Here is a 17,676-nt window from a genome sequence, read left to right on the forward strand (position 1 = left end):
TATTTTAGCTGCATATACGTGACTGTAGAATGTGCCGAACAACTCTGCAATATATGTCGGTTCGTAGAAAACACCCCACTGCTGAGAATCCCAAATCACCTCAATACCACATGTGGCTAGGTTGATCAGTACCCAGTCAAAGACGGACTTTTCTACTTTAGTGGCATAAGTGTAATCAGAGCTACCCTCACATCCTCCAGGATGCCAGACACCATAAGGGACCCCCCCGGGAATCCTTTATTACTGACAATAGACAGAATTTAAGGGAGCTACGTATCACGATCGCAGCACCCCGGAAGTAAGCTTTAAATGAGGAATAGTACCTGTGGAAGCATCTCTGCGTGGCGACCGTGCTACTGTGGAAGGTGTAATACGTTTCCTGGATAAAGGTGTCCTGAGGTTGGGCCCGCTCATGTAAAGCAGGAGCCTCCTAGTTTCACCCAGTTGATTGCCACCTCTAATGTTCCAGGTAGTCACCTTGATGTTCGTTAGACACGGGAATGTAGAAGCAAGATATGCAAGGCCCTTCCCATGTCCCCACCCGGGTGCTGACATTTCAAGTTGTAGACCAACAACTCTGTTATATTTAACATGTAGACACTCTAAACAAACAAACCCAACCTCGAACTTGGGTTCCCTCCCTGGGGCCCCCACCCCCCACGAGCAACCCCAACTGGTTTGGAAAACCCACACGCACCCGGTCCCATTCAACCAAAACAATTGTGCACGGGGCGCTAGGACCTGCTACAGGGCTCTTCAGCCTGTACTGGATCATAGGCGAAACATGGTCACTGAGAATGGTAATACTGAGGAACAAAATGGATGCCCACTTGTCCATAGCCAGCATGATTTTACCATAATAGGAGTGAAGGCATTACGTCAGGCGGCTGCTCAGGGGTCCACCTGAACTTCCACCACTCGTTCTTTGCTCCCGCACAGGATCTCAAGTTTCTCTCGCGTGTTGACTTCTCGATTCCACCAAGGAATGAGCTGGCAGCCTCCGAAGATGTGAAAAATGAGCCTGTTCCTGTCAAACTATATGCGTAGTTTAGCAGGGAAAAACATACAATATTGAATGTCATTGTCTCAGAGCCTACATTTAACACCGACAAACGACCTCCTGGATGCTTGCACACAAGCTGAAAAGTCTTGAAAGTCCTGAAATGGGTTGCCCTCATTTACCAGCTCTCCTTTCTTCCACTTTAGATGGAGAATAGTGTCCCTGTTCTGGTAGTTAGGCGTGCAATGAGGGAGCGCAGAGAGGCTGCAGGAACCGGCCTTGCCGCTGGGATCCAATGCGCCCTTTCCACGACAAATAGGGTGGACAGTTTGTCACTGCCAAACACCGCTCTCCACAAACACCTCTATCTTGGATTGGCCCTGCTGTTCCCAGATCAACTACTATGAGTGTGGATTCCAGCACAGAAACCTTAGATTCCAAGGTGGAGGTGGTGTCTTCCAGGCCGGAAATTCGATTTTCAGCCCCGTCCAAACGATTACCATGCTTGTCCATACATAATTACAGCATGTCTACCTTGGACGCAAGAGCATCCATATTAGAGTTCAGTGCCCCATGCCTGTTTTAAGTGATATCTGACTCATTTTCTCTGGAGTCAATAGGGCCAGCCGTCACCGTGCAGGGGTCTGAATGTGGCTGTGGAGGCTTGGCCTTTTTGGCAGCTGACCCACCTATAAGGAAGACCATTTTTGGTGCTTATCCATTTTCACCATGATGAGGGGGTCCAGACACGCCACTCAACAGCTGGTTCCGGCGGGATAACCTTGTTCAGGGATCTCTGTTGCAGGATGTTAGATCCTAATTTAAGAAGGCTTCAACGATCTCTGCAAAGATGTTTGCCTAACATTGCAGGCCTGCCCAGAACCATCCACTTCACCACGGCATTGGTCCTCTGAGATGGGTCATGCAGAATGCAGATGCAGCAGTGTAACTTACTGTTGCAAGATGCATGGAGTCTAGACCACAACTAGTTGGGGAGCGGTGTCAGCCCACAGCAGCCTCAGTCTGCCGTTCTGGTCACGTTGGCTCTGATAATGTTTACGGACAGTCTGCCTTGCGTTTTATTTGGGTCCCTGTCTTCTGTACCACCCTTGTTTTGCCAGCTAGCTATTATGGGATCCAAAAATCTCTGCTGCCGATGTCGTGCACACTGCATCGGGCATTCGGATGGGCCACCGCACTGGCCTGGCCTGGGGCCGGCTCCAATCGTCAAGTTTTCTTTGTCCTCACAAGTTCAGCATCCGCTTTCAGAATCCAGCCACCTTACGATCGTTGTGGACTTACTTTTGGTGTTTAACGGTCCTCAGAACAGTTATCTTGTCAGGATGAATGCAGGCTGGGCACCAGAGCTCACAGGGAGTAGGACATGCTGGTTGGGCTCTCTAGCGCCACCCCACCTTTCTGTCCTTTTCTGAATGCAAAATACTCATCACATGAAAATGTGACATTGCTAGCATATATTATGTGGACAGTGCTCACATTTTCTTCAAGCGCACCTAGGTGATAATGAGGGTTGCATGGCATGTATTGATGGGGCAAGCCTTATGACGGTCTTTGGGCACAAGTAGCATGAATATGTGAAAATGCTTGCATATATCATTTGGCTAGGCTCTGATTTGTCTCTGGGCACACCATGCTTAAATTATTTAACAACAATTAGTACCCGGCGGACGTGCTTCCACAGGATACACTTAACGTGATTGGCTCGTTTCTGAGCCATATCACGGTGTAATCCCGTGGACGCACGTACGTGCCTGCATTTGTTCCCGGTGGGGGGCGTGGCAGCCCCTTAGCCAATGAGGAGGCTCGAAACGGGGCAATCCCTGCTCCGAGCCTCCTCATGGCTGGAGGCTGCCTTTGTTCCCTCGCCGTGGACTCAGGTAGTTTTTTTTTACTCCACCCCCCCCTGAAAACTATCCCCTCCCTTCCCTCCCAACCCCACCTACCTTCTTTTTTCTTCTTTTCTCAGGAGCGAACATGCTGGGAACACTTTTTGTTTCTGTTCCGAACGTGTTTTGGAACAGAAAAAAATGCAATTAGTACCCAGGTCTAACAGGCTGGGGTACTAATGGCAATAAGTCCCTCGACGGCGTGCCAATACTGCCTGCGGTAATGCCCCTGTGGCCTCGTTAAGACCTTCGCAATGCTCAGGCCTGTAACTAGGGCCCGTGGGGCATTACCTGGAGCGGTATTGGCCGGCTGTATCAGGGCTTATTGCCACAATAAACCTGCTGATAAAAAGCGTAAATCGTTTTTAAACCACAAGGCAACACAAGAGGAGATTGACATCCTGAGATGACAACTATTGGAAGCTACTAATCTCCGTTAAGAACTACTCATTGTGCCCTACAACTAAGGACAAGCCTAACAAGATTAGTTAGTCATAGTGACTTTACAGAAAAATTACAATTCTCACACTTAAAACTACTATAACTTTACCACCCTTGCATAACATTAATGGCTGAAATGAGCACATGTATAATAACACCTCCCAATTCCTCCCTAGGGTGCTCAACCCAAAACGTGTTGGGACTATAATTATGGGCAAAGATCCTATAACAAATGACAATATGAATGAAAATGAACGAATGAATTAATTTCGTAGGTGCTGGATTTCTTTTGTTTCATTCAATAGACATCAAAATAAATGTGTACTACTGGGATGTGTAGGATAGAAACAGATTCTTGAGTATGATCTGTAACGGCTGGGGGTGGGTTACTAATTTAGTAATCTCATCATGTAAAATCCACAGAACTGCACTTTTTCCACCCATATAGTTGATGTGTTTGAATTTCCATATAACATTTAAGAAAAATTATTATGAGAGAAACTAATGAATATTAATAGTAATAAATAGTCAAGCACTACTGATAATTATTGATAATACAAGCTGTCCCCAGCCACGAGTTGCTGTGGCTCAGTCTGGTTAAATGGAAAAGAAAGAAAAGAGAAAGCGCACGTTTCTAATATGTTTAATTTCACAATGCTTGTGGGTATACAATATTTTTTGTTGTTCCATTGTCTGTGCAGATTTAGAGATTGTCTGCTTTGCCGACTGTAGAACACACAATATATAATTGTCCATGTGAGAAGCAATCCGTGTCTAGATCTAAACAGCACAATTCTAAAGATTGGCCTTGAGCTTTGTTGATGGCGATTGCAAACGCAAGTTGGCATGAATTGAGCTGTTATGATTTCTGCGCCGAACAATATCATTTGGAAGCATGAGTTGTATTTCCTGATGTTAGATAGGAAATGCTTTGATTCAGCGGTATATTCGGCAAGCAAATTTTTAATGGCTCTGGCGGTTTTCCAAATTGAGGCAGTTTAATTTTCCCAGCGGCGCAACACATTCCTATCATTTCTCCATTAAATTTCAGAGCCTTGCAATAAGGACACACTTCAGTCATAGTGCTGATGAGAAAATGCTGGTTTGAACTACAATCATCAGCTGGGTTGCACCAGAATGCAAGGCGATTGCAATCGTGCGATTGCTAAGCACGGAGTCGTGTTTGTTTCTCGTTGATATCGTTCAGCCACTCTCAGCCTGTCACGTTCATTCTGTTGAGGACGAAGCAGATCTGAAGCTGCAGAAACGTGATCGCCGTGCTCGCAACCATGCATCCTGAAGTCTGGCTGCACGTCGCTCTGCTGCTTCCTCAGCACATATTTGAGCCATTCTAAATCGGAAACATTGAAATGGAAACGTAAAATATTTAGTGCTGTTTTTCTGAAAAAGCATGCAAGTATTTGGTATAGCGTGTGTTACATTTACATCCAACAGATGGTGCTGTTTTTCAGAAAAAGCATGTTGGTAGGCATATAATAAAGTGCGTGTTTTCGAATGCAACGTTGTGTCAAAATTTCAAAGCAATCAGTGAAGAACTTTCGGGGATTTAAGATTTTGAACAAACAAACATTTACATTTTTATTTATATAAGATTTGATTTGTGCTGGTGTTATAAGCAATGACTTATATATTGAACACTAAAACTTGAGATAATGTGAATCAATTTTGAACATAAAAGACAGACAAACATGAAATGAAACAGTGCAGGCAAATGCAAACATTTAAATTGGTGAGTTTAGACTCTGAATGAGTTCAAATAAAATGTATTAATTCTGTCTAAAGAGGAGGCAAACAAAGTTGTGTAACTGGATTCCTAACATTGATACTAAAATGCAGTGAATAGGAATGCAGAGAAAAGAATGGAAGGAAAAAGGAAAGATCGGGATGAAAGTGAATCAAATTATACGCGGCATAGTGTAGCCCATGGACGGCTGTATAACATGGAGGATAATTATCACTTCTTCTATTATCCTGATGGCGTTTGGACATAAAGTTCAATGTAATTTCATAAATGAAATGGATTCCTGGGTTGTGTTATATCTACATGCTATACCCCTATCACAGTAAACGTCTATCTGTAGGGGTGAGCAGGTAGGGTCTATTGTCTGCTGACGTAGATACTGGAACACATCCAATATTAGGGTGAGTACTATTGAATCCTGTGTGTATAGTTCCCGATGTATCACATTTTGGCGGTGTTATACAGTGTGCACAGCCTTCTTCAAGGCTCATATTGGACGACCCTGTGGAGAACATGTATATGTATTTTAGTTAAAAAAGTGCAGGTGATAGTTCAGTATCATCAAATGAATATGCATATATTTGGCCTCTATGTCCTGATGGGTCACTTACCCTCAGGTTAGTAATCCATGTCTTGTCCCGGTGAGGGGAGAGAGACTCTGTAGCTCTTTGGCTGGCTCAGGCATGCCTAATTGCATACACCAGCCCAGGTGGGCAGAGTCAACTTTGTTCCTAGCGTGTCTTGCTACTATCAAGTACACGGGATAACTGGCGGTCCGAGGTGGTGCGTTCCTGTATGGCGAGGGAGGGGGATGGGTAAGTGAAGAAAAAGCATAATTGGACCTGCATCGATGTCGGGACAATATTGGAGTGTTGGGCCAAATTGATGCATACAGATGCATCTCACTGACAGGCCTCAAAGCCGAATTAGTACAGCCAGAGTTGGGTCTGGGAATTTGCAGCCGGGAGATTAAATGTAGGTCCTGCGATATGAATCCTACCTTTCGCGTGTTTGGCAAATTGTGAAAAGTGTGTGACAAGGTCTCCGCCAGTGGTTGTCTTCATCGAGTCTCAGTGTTTGTGTATGAACGGTCGTCAGGGCAACCAACGCTGTGTTTGTAACCTGAATTCTAAGTGCGTGCAGGCGACTCACACAACGTGTGCATTGTTGTCATGGTGCCCAAACGCTCTGCCTCTTCTGTGGAACGCGTAATGAGGAAACACCCATAGGGATGATAATATTACTGAGGTGGGGGCTGGGGTCCACCTATCTCTATCGTCATCTGACTGAATCGGGGGGGGCAAAATAGAGCTAAACTGGTGTGGTCAATTGTGCGGGTAGTGCCGACTAGGCATGTCCCACATTTCTGTATGTGGGAAAGTCAACGAGTGGCTAATGTTTGTCAGGACTGTTAGGGAGCCCAGCTGGACATGTGCAGTAAGGTTCTGTGTATGGAAGTGAAGGATTATCGTCCTGGAATGGGTCCATTGGTGTGGACAGATCACTGTCACTAGGTGGGCGCCAGTTGATTTTCAACTCCCGATTAGTATGTAGTTGGGACAAATTGTTCATTCAACCCATGGTTGTAGGTGTCCAGGTGATGTATCCAACATGCTTCTTTTTCCAGAAGGCTTTTCTGTACATTGGGCCCTCCTCTAACTTTCTGCACGATACACCACAAAACATCATTAGCAGAGTGGTGGGCTTTAATGTAGTGATCTACAAGAGGTGCTGTGATGTTCTTGCAGTACATTTTGGATCTGTGTTCCGAGATTCTAGTGCTGACCATTCACATGGTACGCTTTATGTATCTTAGTCCACATGGGCACTATATGCAGCAAACTGCTTGATTAGTTTTGCAGTTAGTTAAATCTTTTAGTACTCATTGTTTGGTACCGATTGAAAAAGGTTTTGGGAAAAATGACCGAATCCAAATGACCTAACCAACCAAACGTCTGAAAGAAGGTACCACCAAATGTTCGACTTCTAAAAGGTCGACTTTTGGTTGGGAAGGTCATTTGGATTCGGTTTAGGGCTGTGGCGGCTGCGGGGTTGTCCCCCGCAGCTGTCCCCCAGTCAAAAAAAAGGCTGCGGGGTGAACCCCACAACCCCCGCTCACTATACAGTATAGTGAGCGGGGGTTGTGGGGGACACCCCAGCAGCTGACCCAAAAAGAAAAAAGAAAAGGACCCTGCGGCACCGGTTCCCGATAACGGAAGTGAAAGGGAACAGGCATTGCAGGGACACAGCGAGACGGAATTGAAGGTAAGTAAGGGGGTGGGTGGTGGTGGGGGGGTGGGTAGGGGTGTGGGTGGGGGTGTGGGTGGGGGTGTGGGTTGGGGGTTTGGGCACATCTGAAATGTTATGGGGAGAAAAGACCGAAGATTATTTGGAACAAATAATCTTCGGTCGTTTCTCCTTCAAACATTCCCACCGTGGAAAAACAACCCCAAATCTTGAAAAAGTGTGTATCTTGGAGGTATATTTGCATGCTGCACAATTTCCGCAAGGAAGGTGGCCTTTCATAGTGTGTAAATTCCAGAGCCCTGTACTTGAGGTCTCTTGTCTGTACATTGAGTGTACCAAATGTTCCTGAATATTTCTTGCTCGTTTGAAAGCAAAGCGTGGTAGTGGTTCTTCAGGTAAATTGAGTCGGGCCAGTATTTCTATATGATTTTCTTAACCAGGAAGGTGTGTGTTCCATGTGTGATTGCACATGTAAGGCGTTCATTATTTTCCCTGTGTTGTTTCTTTAGGGAGTAGTAAAGCTTCCCGATTTGTGCACCTGTCCCGTTGTTCAGAGTGGATCAGGAGTTTTTTGGGGTAAACTCATGTCCTCAGTCTGGTGTCCAGGGCCACTGCGTGTCTGTGAAAATCGTCCACTGATGTACAGTAGGGATTGACCACATGGCAATTTCTATTTTAATCTATTTTAATCTCTCATAATCATTTTTCCTAAATGTTATATGGAAATTTAAACACATCAAGAATATGGGTGCAAAAAATGCAGGTGAGTGTATCTTACATGATTACTAAATTAGTAGCCCGCCCAGCCATTACAGATCATACTCAGAATCGGTTTATATTCTACACATGCCAGTGGTAATCTTTCTTTTGATGTTTATATGATTGCCCCCACTATCACTGAAGACTGGGCAACCCAATTTTTGAATATCATTCAATAGACTGCCTGACACATGAAGACCGTAACAAGCAGTCTATTGACTAAAACAAAAGAAACTGAGCACCTATATAATAGCACAGTACGATGTGACACTGACTTGTCACTGGCAGGGATCAGATGTGATTCCCCAGCAAGGGACAATAGCAAAAAAAAAAAAAATGTTTAGTTTTTATTGTCCCGTGTTGGGGATCCCGAGCCCTGCCGGTGACAAGCCAGACGTTTATGTGATAAAGTCCTGGCAAGAGAGTGTACCAGGTAAAGTTAAGTAACTGTACAATGAAATGTCAACCTGGCAGGAGAGTCTGCCAGGTGAAGGTTAATGTTTAAGTAATGAAGTCTGGTAGGATGGTACACCAGGTGAAGGTGAAAAAATTGCGCAACGTGACTTGGCAGAAGTATGCCCAAGTGGATATAGTTATTAAGACTATTGTAAAGACCTGCAAGCAAAGGTCTTTGGTTTAATGAACTATTGGGAAACTATAAAAAGAAGAGGGAAGTCCTTAGGAAAAGACATCTCCTTAAAGAACTGTAAAATATTAAAGGAAGAGAAAGCTTAGGGAAGGGAGCCAATTTCCCCCAAATAAGTGGAAATACTGAGGGGGGACAGTAACCCCCTTGGAAGTTGATTAATCTTTTGTTGAACTGGTGAAAGTTGATCTCAGGAGCCTAGGGAAGAAAGCTAATCCCTGGGAAAGAGAGCATTGTTCATGAGAAAGGCCTTTTTGCTGAATTGGAACCTTTGTGTTGAACCTGTACATTTAAGCACTTGGAGAAGTCAAGAAACAATGCCATTTGCACCTTTAGAGTTTATTTAGAGAGTAAGGGCCAGTATAGGATTACGGACACAGGTCAGATCTTTTGTTTTGAAATCTTGACACTGGACAGACTCTGTAGTTTTGCTTTGAAGTAGGGAAATCCCTCCTAGAATAGTGATAGTGAGGCATTTTCCAATTCTAATTACTTGAATAAAAGTTGATAACCATAAATATGTCTCCTCTGTGTTTGCGTCTCCTTCCTGGACCCTCACAGAAACTACATATTAAATTATTATTTGGGGGGTTCTCTAGTGATGGCTTACTGCACCCCATGGGTCTGCAGACCGTGCCACTAACAGATAAAGATGTGACACTAACACATGGAGAGTTCTTGTGTATTCGCCGTAACTGCATGGATGTAAGTGATTTTGCTAAGAATGTGTAAAAAACTTTAAAATACCTTTCAGGAATGAGAGTAAACCAACCTCAAGTGAATTGGGCATGGAAAGGTGCCAATTCCACCAATATTGACAATCTGAGGCCACACACTAAAGACAAACTGAAAGACTGTGTATCGTTGATCCAAACATTTAATAATGTGAGGTGGACCCATGTGAAACATTTAGTAGTCACTTAGGCAGAATTGTGAAGTTTAGCCATGGTCACAATTAGATAGAATTGTGAAGCTTAGCCCTGGTCACACTTAGATAGAATTGTGAAGCTTAGCCATGGTCACACTTAGATAGAATTGTGAAGTTTAGACATGTGTCATACTTAGACAGAATTGTGAAGTTTTGCCATGCATCACACTGAGAGTGAAATGTGAAGTTTAACCATGTGTCACCTAGGCAGAATTGTGAAGTTTAGCCATGGTCACACTTAGAATTGTGAAGTTTAGCCATGCCCACACTTAGATAGAATTGTGAAGCTTAGCCATGGTCACACTTAGATAGAATTGTGAAGTTTAGCCATATGCCACAATTAGATAGAATTGTGAAGCTTAGACATGTGTCATACTTAGACAGAATTGTGAAGTTTTGCCATGCATCATACTGGGAGTGATATGTGAAGTTGAACCATGCGTGAGACTTAGATAGAATTGTGAAGGTTAGCCGCGCGTCACACCTAGATAGAATTGTGAAATGTACCCATGCATCACACTTAGAGTGAAATGTGAAGATTAACCCTGCGTCACACTTAGATAGAATTGTGAAGTTCAGTATGAGTCACACTGAGAGTGAACTGTGAAGATTAACCATATGTCACACTTAGATAGAATTGTGAAGTTTAGTCATGTGTCACACTTGGATAGAGCTGTAAAGTTTACCCATGCATCAAACTTAGGTAGAATTATGAAGGTTAGCCATATGTCACAATTAGAAAGTGATGTGAAGTTTAGCCATGTGCCAACTTAAACAGAAAGTGGAGAAGCAGCCATGTCAGAGGCGGCTGTTCTAGGCGGAGCAGCCTGATGTGGTTTCGCCTTGTGTAGGGTCCTTTACTCAAATTGTAGAGGCGGAGGAGCAGAGAGCATGGCAGTGAGGCAATCGAGGCCATCAAGGACTGTAGCCACGACTACGGTACTCGGGTAGCCTTTCCACTTCACTGCAGCTTCTAGTTCTCAGCCCTAGCACTTCAGTCCTCCGGCTCCACTAGCCTTGTTGTCCCAGAGGTTTGAGACATTCACGTCTCTTGACGGTGCACAGCTGACGGATGTTATCTGTGCCAGAGTGAGTACATTTTCTTCAGCTATATGCCCAGTGTTCTATCAGGCTTCAGGCGGCATAGGCGGGTAAGGGGCCCCACGCCGGTGCCCTTCTGGGGTTTAAATCTTGTCCAGGCTTTTTTTTACCTCAAAGGCTCTCCTAATTTCTCTAAGTGCCATGTGGCGTTACCAGACATTTTGTCGAAAAAAATGGTCGACAGGACAAATGGTCGACACCATTTGGTCGAAAACCAAATGGTCGAATTTTTTTTTTGTATTTTCACTTTTTTTTTCCCTAAACAAAAACTTAAAAAATATATATATAATTTTTTTAAAAAATTCGACCATTTGGTTTTCAACCAAATGGTGTCGACCATTTGTCCTGTCGACCTTTTTTTTTCGACGAAATGTCCGGACACCCCAGTTATGAGGTCCTGCACTCCTGCAGGCAAGAACACTGACATAGACACATCCATGGAAGACAATATAGGCTTTACCCCGGGGCTGGAGACACCTTTTATCCAGCCTGACACCACTAGGGAGAAATTCCTCATACATTCACCCTTTCTTGCCCCTCACAGGAGTGGCAATAGGTTTTCAGAAGTTTTGGCAGACAGAAGCTCCATCAAGAACCACTCCTCTTCTTTCGCAAAACTTTTGATTACTAACAATGATTTCGAGAATGATTGGAAGCACGACAATAACCTTGTTTGCTCCCTCCCTTTCATGCCTAAGCTCCATATTTAAAGGCAGCTAACCCTTATGATCACGGAGTGCGAGATGGGATCCATTCTCCGAATAAGGAATCTGATAACCATGAATATTACAGCCCGCTGGGCGCTCAAGAAGGACTAACTTTACAAACTATAAAAGGGATGCAGACAGGGGTAACCCCTGGAGCAAGCACAGACATGGGGTTGGCAGACCCCAAAACATCAGTCACATGGCGACATTTTAAGGCACTGATGCTGTGCTACCTTGCAGCCTGTTGTAACTTGGAGGACTTCCAGGGATGGGTGGTGTCTGTAGGACCAATCATGCGCATTCCACCTTTGCCACATTTACAAAAGTTTACCCAAACCGAACCAGAATCTGAAGGAATAGAAAAATCCACTCAAACTTTCCATGACCTTTATGGTGTCTATCAGGGTTGCCAAAAAGACCCCACAGAATTCCCCACTGCAGTTTTACCTTTTCAGATGAAGGCTGTCATGCCTGCTATTCATCTGGTGGGTGAACCATCACGGGAGGTCGCCCATTTGGTGGGCCACAAATCATGCCAATCACCTGCCAAAATGAGCGCAGTGACAAACATCAAAATTAATCAGGGGACTCTGGGCAGTCTGTACGCAAGGAAATCGCAAATGTCCAATATCGAGAATGCGATTACCAAAATCTTCATCATGGACCAAAGGAACTTTGTGATTACTAACATCAAAAAACTGGATGGGAAAGAGTCTAGAGAAACACTGCGAAACAAGGTGCTCGCTTGGTTACGACAAAGGACAGGCCCCTGTTTGGTCTGAATATCTGACCTTCTGATCCTACGCAGGATTGATTTGAGTGATTGGTGCTCTGAACATACCTGCAATTGTTTTGGTGGGCTGTCGGTTTAGCACCTTACCCTCCTACCTCAGAGCATGCAAATCCCCTCCCATGGGAGGTACAAACTGTAAACTTGTACTCTGATGTTTCCTGCTGAACGGTTCACCTTTATTTGACCCCTTCCTGATAACCTATTCATTAGCGAGTTAGACTCCCCACTGTTTTGGGTGATTGTGCTGCTTTTCTTATATTATGTAGCCTGCCCTACCGTTTATGTTTCATGTTTTATATTTTGTGTCACTGTTTGTTATGTTGCGCCATCATGCCATGGGTCCATTGAGCGCGGTATAAATGTAATAAAGTAAAGTAAAGTAAAAGAAATGAGAAGATTAACTATGTGCCACAGTTAGATAGAATTATGGAGATTAGTCATTTGTCACTCCAGATAGGACAGTGTACATTAGCCACATAGAAGAAGTTAGTGAATAGCCAAAGCACTAAGACCCCGCTTCTACTTCCTCAAACACACCGCCCAAACACTATACACGCCCACTGGGCTATCCAACCTATACCCGAACACACTCCGAACACACACCGAACACACAACAAAACAAACTCGGACACTGGACCTCGCCTGTACGGACACAACAAGCCAGTGCGCACAACCTTTAACACCTGCCAATCTACACATACAACACATACACACCCCAACATAACAGTCACACAGAAAACATCCAAGGCATTGGACCTTACTCGTACCGATACAACAAGCCAGTGCACGCAACCTACCATCTGCAAGCCAACACAAACAGACGCCTCATTCTCCTGGTTCTGGACCTATCCTATCATTCTTCCCTCACTAACCAACCACGTCCTGTTTCTTTCTTTTTTTTTTTTTCATTTAGTTTGAACAAACTTTTGAAAAAGAACTTTTTGGTTAAAAAGATAGAAAAAAGAAGAGAGAAATACACATACTAAAAAAGGAAAGACACAAAGCTTATTGACTTTACTTGCAGTGTCTCTCTAACCTTATTTTGGTCTTAGTCCTTATACATTGTCACTGGGTTTCAACTATTTTTCTTAATTCCTCTGTATGTTGTTGCTTATAATTTCATTGTGCAAGTTTTCTCCCTTGATTTGTTGCTGGATCGGGCTTGTCTTTGGAAATGACGGGTCTCATTTCTAATTGATTCTGTAATATATCTAAGAATCTCGTACGCGCAATCAGCCCTGAGTTGCTTTCGGTCGGGTGTAATAGCCTCCACCACTCCTCAGTGTTCAGCGTCTGATAGTTTTCCATCACCTTCCCTAAACAGTTTTCACGTTGCATATTTAATTCGGAACACTTTAGGATAAGATGTTTTAGGTTTTCGTCTTCTTTCGCACAAAATCTACACAGTACATTTCCCTTTGGGATTGAGCGCCTGGTCCTCAAAATTTCTTTTATTTCTATGATGTTCAGGCGAAACTTCAAGTAGAGTCTTCGCACACGTTTGCATGTTGATAAAACCAGATATTTCTGGAGTGTGTTCCGTTTTTTTGTTTCTTTAGGCTGATTGCGCATGGATTTTTGTGATGCTCTTTTCTCACCAATTTTAATCCAGTCGAGATCTAGCATTTTTTTTTTTTACAGAATCCGAATTAGACCGGAGTGTTGTCTCATCCGTGCCCAATTGGTTAAGGATCTCTCTACACTGTTGTTTCCAATCTCTTAGGGCTGATTTTTTTCTTATTTCATTTCCCATCAGGATTTTGAACGTTGGCAAGTTTGCTTCGTCATGAGTTTTCCTGAAGATCAGTAGTTTATTCCATATGATCCTTGCATTCAGGGTGGACATTCCTACTTCATATAGGACACAAGATGCCGGCGTACTTTGAGGTATCTAGAGAATTTTTTTCCAAAAAACTCCTTCGCATCTGGCCCATATCTTGTGGTCACAGCCAAACATGTTCTCTGCCCCGTAGGTTAGAATCGGTGTCACTTTATTTTGATAACATTTCTTCACTGGATCGCACGTGAATTTCCCAAATTTCTTTTGCATTACGATTCCTTGTGAGGTAAGTTGCCTACAGCTATTTAAGATTTTTTCCATCATCGGTTCGTCGTTTACGCTGGAGTTGATTAGTGTGCCTAAATATCTTGTATAATGTACTTTCTCCAGTTTTGTCTTTCCCACAAACCAACTTGTACTGTACTTCAATGGCTTCCTTCCTCTTTTATTTTCTAGGGCTAGGATTTCCGATTTAGCTACGTTTATCTCTAGTCCGAGATCTTCTGTATAGGTCTTTAATGCTATTAATTTGCGCTGCAAACCGATTGGTGTACGATCTAAGATCATCATATCGTCGGCATATAGGATGTGATGTAACTGGAATCCATTAATGCTTGGTGGGAATGAGATCACGGTTGCCAGGGATTTTTCCACTTCTGAGATGTAGAAGTTGAACAGGGTCGCCCCTAGTGGGCAACCCTGTTTTACACCTCTCTCTGTGGGAATTGGTTTAGATAAATTTCCTTTGCTATCTAACCGTACTTGAATGTAGGTGTCGGAATAAAGTTCCTTGATGGCAGCAATTAGACTCTCTTGGCAACCTCTTTCTTTTAATTTGTACCACAAGATTTCTCTGTTTACTCCATCAAACGCATTTGCCATGTCAATAAATGCTAGGTAGATTTTCTGACCTGCTCGGATGGCATCGCTTTTCAATAAGTTTAGTATTAGGAGGTTCGTGCTGCATCCCACTCCTTTAACAAACCCGGACTGGCGCTCATCATATATTTTTTCTTGGTTGATCCAGGTTGTTAGTTGGTAAAGGAGTTGGGTTGCAAACACTTTTCCTACACCGTCAAGGAGGGTTATGGGCCGATAATTTGCCGGGTCAGAGCGCAGACCTTTTTTGAATATCGGCACAATGATCCCTGATTTCCAGGTTGCGGGAATCCTTCCTTCTTTTATTATTGCCTGGAATAAAATGTCACAAAATTTGGACCATTCTTCAATATTTTCTTTTAAGTCTGCATTGGAAAGTCCGTCGGGTCCTGCCGCTCTAGATGCGCTACTCTTTTTAATTGTCGATCGAATGTCCGCTTTGTCTATTTCAATATCCCATGGTACTTTTGTTTGGCACTCTGTTTTACATGTGCTTTCTCTTCTTTTGAATAGGTTTTTATAATGGCGTTCCCAGTCATTTTCTGTTACTGTATTCGTTATCATGGCTTTTTCTGAGTTGGTTGATTCATTTATTAGGGCCCAGAAGCCTCGGGAGTTCCTTTGATTCGGTGCCTTCAGCATTATTTCGGCATCTCTTTGCTCCATCTTTGCTCTGTGTTGTTTACACCAGTTGTTATATTGGTTCTTCGCTCCTTTTGTTGAGCCTTGAATCAATTCTCCTTTTGTCGCAAGACTTTCTCTTAATGTTTTCCTTAGTTCTCTCTTCTTTCTCGCTACTTCTGGGTCGTACGCGTGCTTTCGATAGTTTTGAGTCCTTTTACAGAACTTATTTTCGGTTTTGTAGATTTCTAGCAACTGCTGATATTCGATTCCGACAGTTGAACTTTTTTCCTGGCGTCTTTGCAGTTGGTCAGATATCTCCTTGATGTCCATTTTTTTTTAGCCTTAATCTGTTTCGCCCTGGTCCCACTGAGATGTCACAACACCACTGTTCCGTTTTCTTAACTTTGATCCATTTCCATTCTGTCAATATGATGTCATGGTCACTTTGATTGTCTTTGGTGACTCTAAAGGAGACTATTTCGTGTAATATGTTCTCAGAGACAAAGATAATCTAATATAGATCTCTGGTTTCCTCTTTCCCATGTCGGCTTTGCCGGAATGTCTCCTCTTGTTGCTCCATTGAGCATTGAGAGATTTCTGAGTGACATTTCTTCTAACCAACAATCATTTTTCTATCTTTCACTGTCAGTCTTTGTTGTTCTCTGTTGGTCCAATTCAATTAGTTTCATATTGAAGTCTCCACACAACAAAATTACTGTCTTTGAATCAGTTGTCAGAATGGAATTGATGGCTTCAATGATGTCATCCTCAAGCTTCTGGTTTGAATTTGGTGTTGAGTTCCAATAAATATTTAGTATGTGCACTAGGCGGGAGTGCTTCTCTTTCAGCTCCACTTGCTCTAGACAGACTTCCTCAAGAAAAGGTGACCAGATACGGGCCGATTTGATTCTTAGACCGCTTGTTCTTTTAAATAGAGTCAATTGACCTGACATTGGCTGCCCTTTTTTTTGTATTATAGCTGGATTTATTGCTACTTCGAATCCATCCACACATGGCATGGTGGTGATCCATGTCTCTTGTAAACATATCAAGTCTGCCTTTTCTAAGACTGCAGGAGGGGAATTTAGGAGATGTGAAAATCCTCTAGTATTCCACGAGGCTATCACTAGCTTCGTTATCTCCTCGTAGCATTAGCTCTTCTTTACAGTGTTTAACGATTTTGCTAGCCAGGACCAGTTTTTCATTTCTCCTTCTCCATCTTTCCGTTCTATATCGATGCTTCTCTCCTCATTTGATTTGTCACGATTTTCTACTGTTATTTTGATTTTCTTCTTTCTTATCTCGTCAGGTAAGCATGATTTTTCTACATCGCTATCTTCGTAGGTTAGCTTGGCGTTATTATCGCACTCCTGAGTTGCTCTGTTTTCTATTGTTTTATTTGACTGAGACTCTTTCTCCTTTATTTTCGGTGCTTTTACATCTTTTGTTTTTTCATAATCCTTGTCCCCTAGTGTGTTGTCACCTTCATACACTTGATATCCCGCTTCCAGAAGTTGCCTTTCGCTCATCATGAGTAGTTCTGCGTCTTTTTTATCGTCGATGTGTAACAGCACAAATTTCTGGTTCATATCAGGGATGATTTCTACACGATTGATCCGTGGACCCTTTATTGCTCTTAACACTGGTATTTTTTGGGATATCTGTAGAATAGTGTATCGGTTCAGAGGAGTATCACTTTTTTTACAGACCATCTTTTCGACTAATATTCTGTATTGATGGTTCATTGCATTCTCATCGACGTCGTGGTATTTTTCCGTGGCTTAGCTAGCTCTTCAACGCTTTCCTTGTTCGCCAGTTCAGCTCTTGCTGGTTTCTTCATTTTCTCTTTATGGGATTCTAGTTCCGTTTTGTTGTTCTCTCGCTCAACTGTTGATGAGTCTTGTGTTTCTTCCTTTTTCGTAAAGATGATTTTTGGGTTCAGCATACTCTTTCGCCTTTTCTCTTCCAAAGTAAGGAAGATTAAAGGATCTTCAGCCTTTTTCTCAGCTTTCTTTGTTGTAGCCAAGGCTTTTTTAGGAGTTTCTGGCCAAGAAATCACTCTTTTGCTTGTCATTTCTGCCTCTCTCTCATTCTCGCACTCT

General features: G+C 43.1%; 1 protein-coding gene and 1 long non-coding RNA gene across 2 annotated transcripts in view; one reads left to right on the plus strand and one right to left on the minus strand.

Moving 5' to 3' along the window:
• CUBN (cubilin) overlaps window positions 1–17,676 on the plus strand; it is a 1,794,835-nt gene that overhangs the window by 1,165,746 nt on the left and 611,413 nt on the right. The window lies entirely within an intron of this gene.
• Window positions 3,980–17,676, minus strand: part of LOC138569915 (uncharacterized) — a 152,337-nt gene continuing 138,640 nt past the window's right edge. The window contains exon 2 of the long non-coding RNA XR_011303354.1: window positions 3,980–4,699. This is a non-coding gene — a long non-coding RNA (uncharacterized lncRNA). The remainder of the gene's footprint in view (window positions 4,700–17,676) is intronic.

This window comes from Ambystoma mexicanum, chromosome 2q (genome assembly GCF_040938575.1).
Source record: "Ambystoma mexicanum isolate Mex_15411 chromosome 2q, UKY_AmexF1_1, whole genome shotgun sequence".
In the NCBI taxonomy this organism is placed as follows: Eukaryota; Metazoa; Chordata; class Amphibia; order Caudata; family Ambystomatidae; genus Ambystoma; species Ambystoma mexicanum.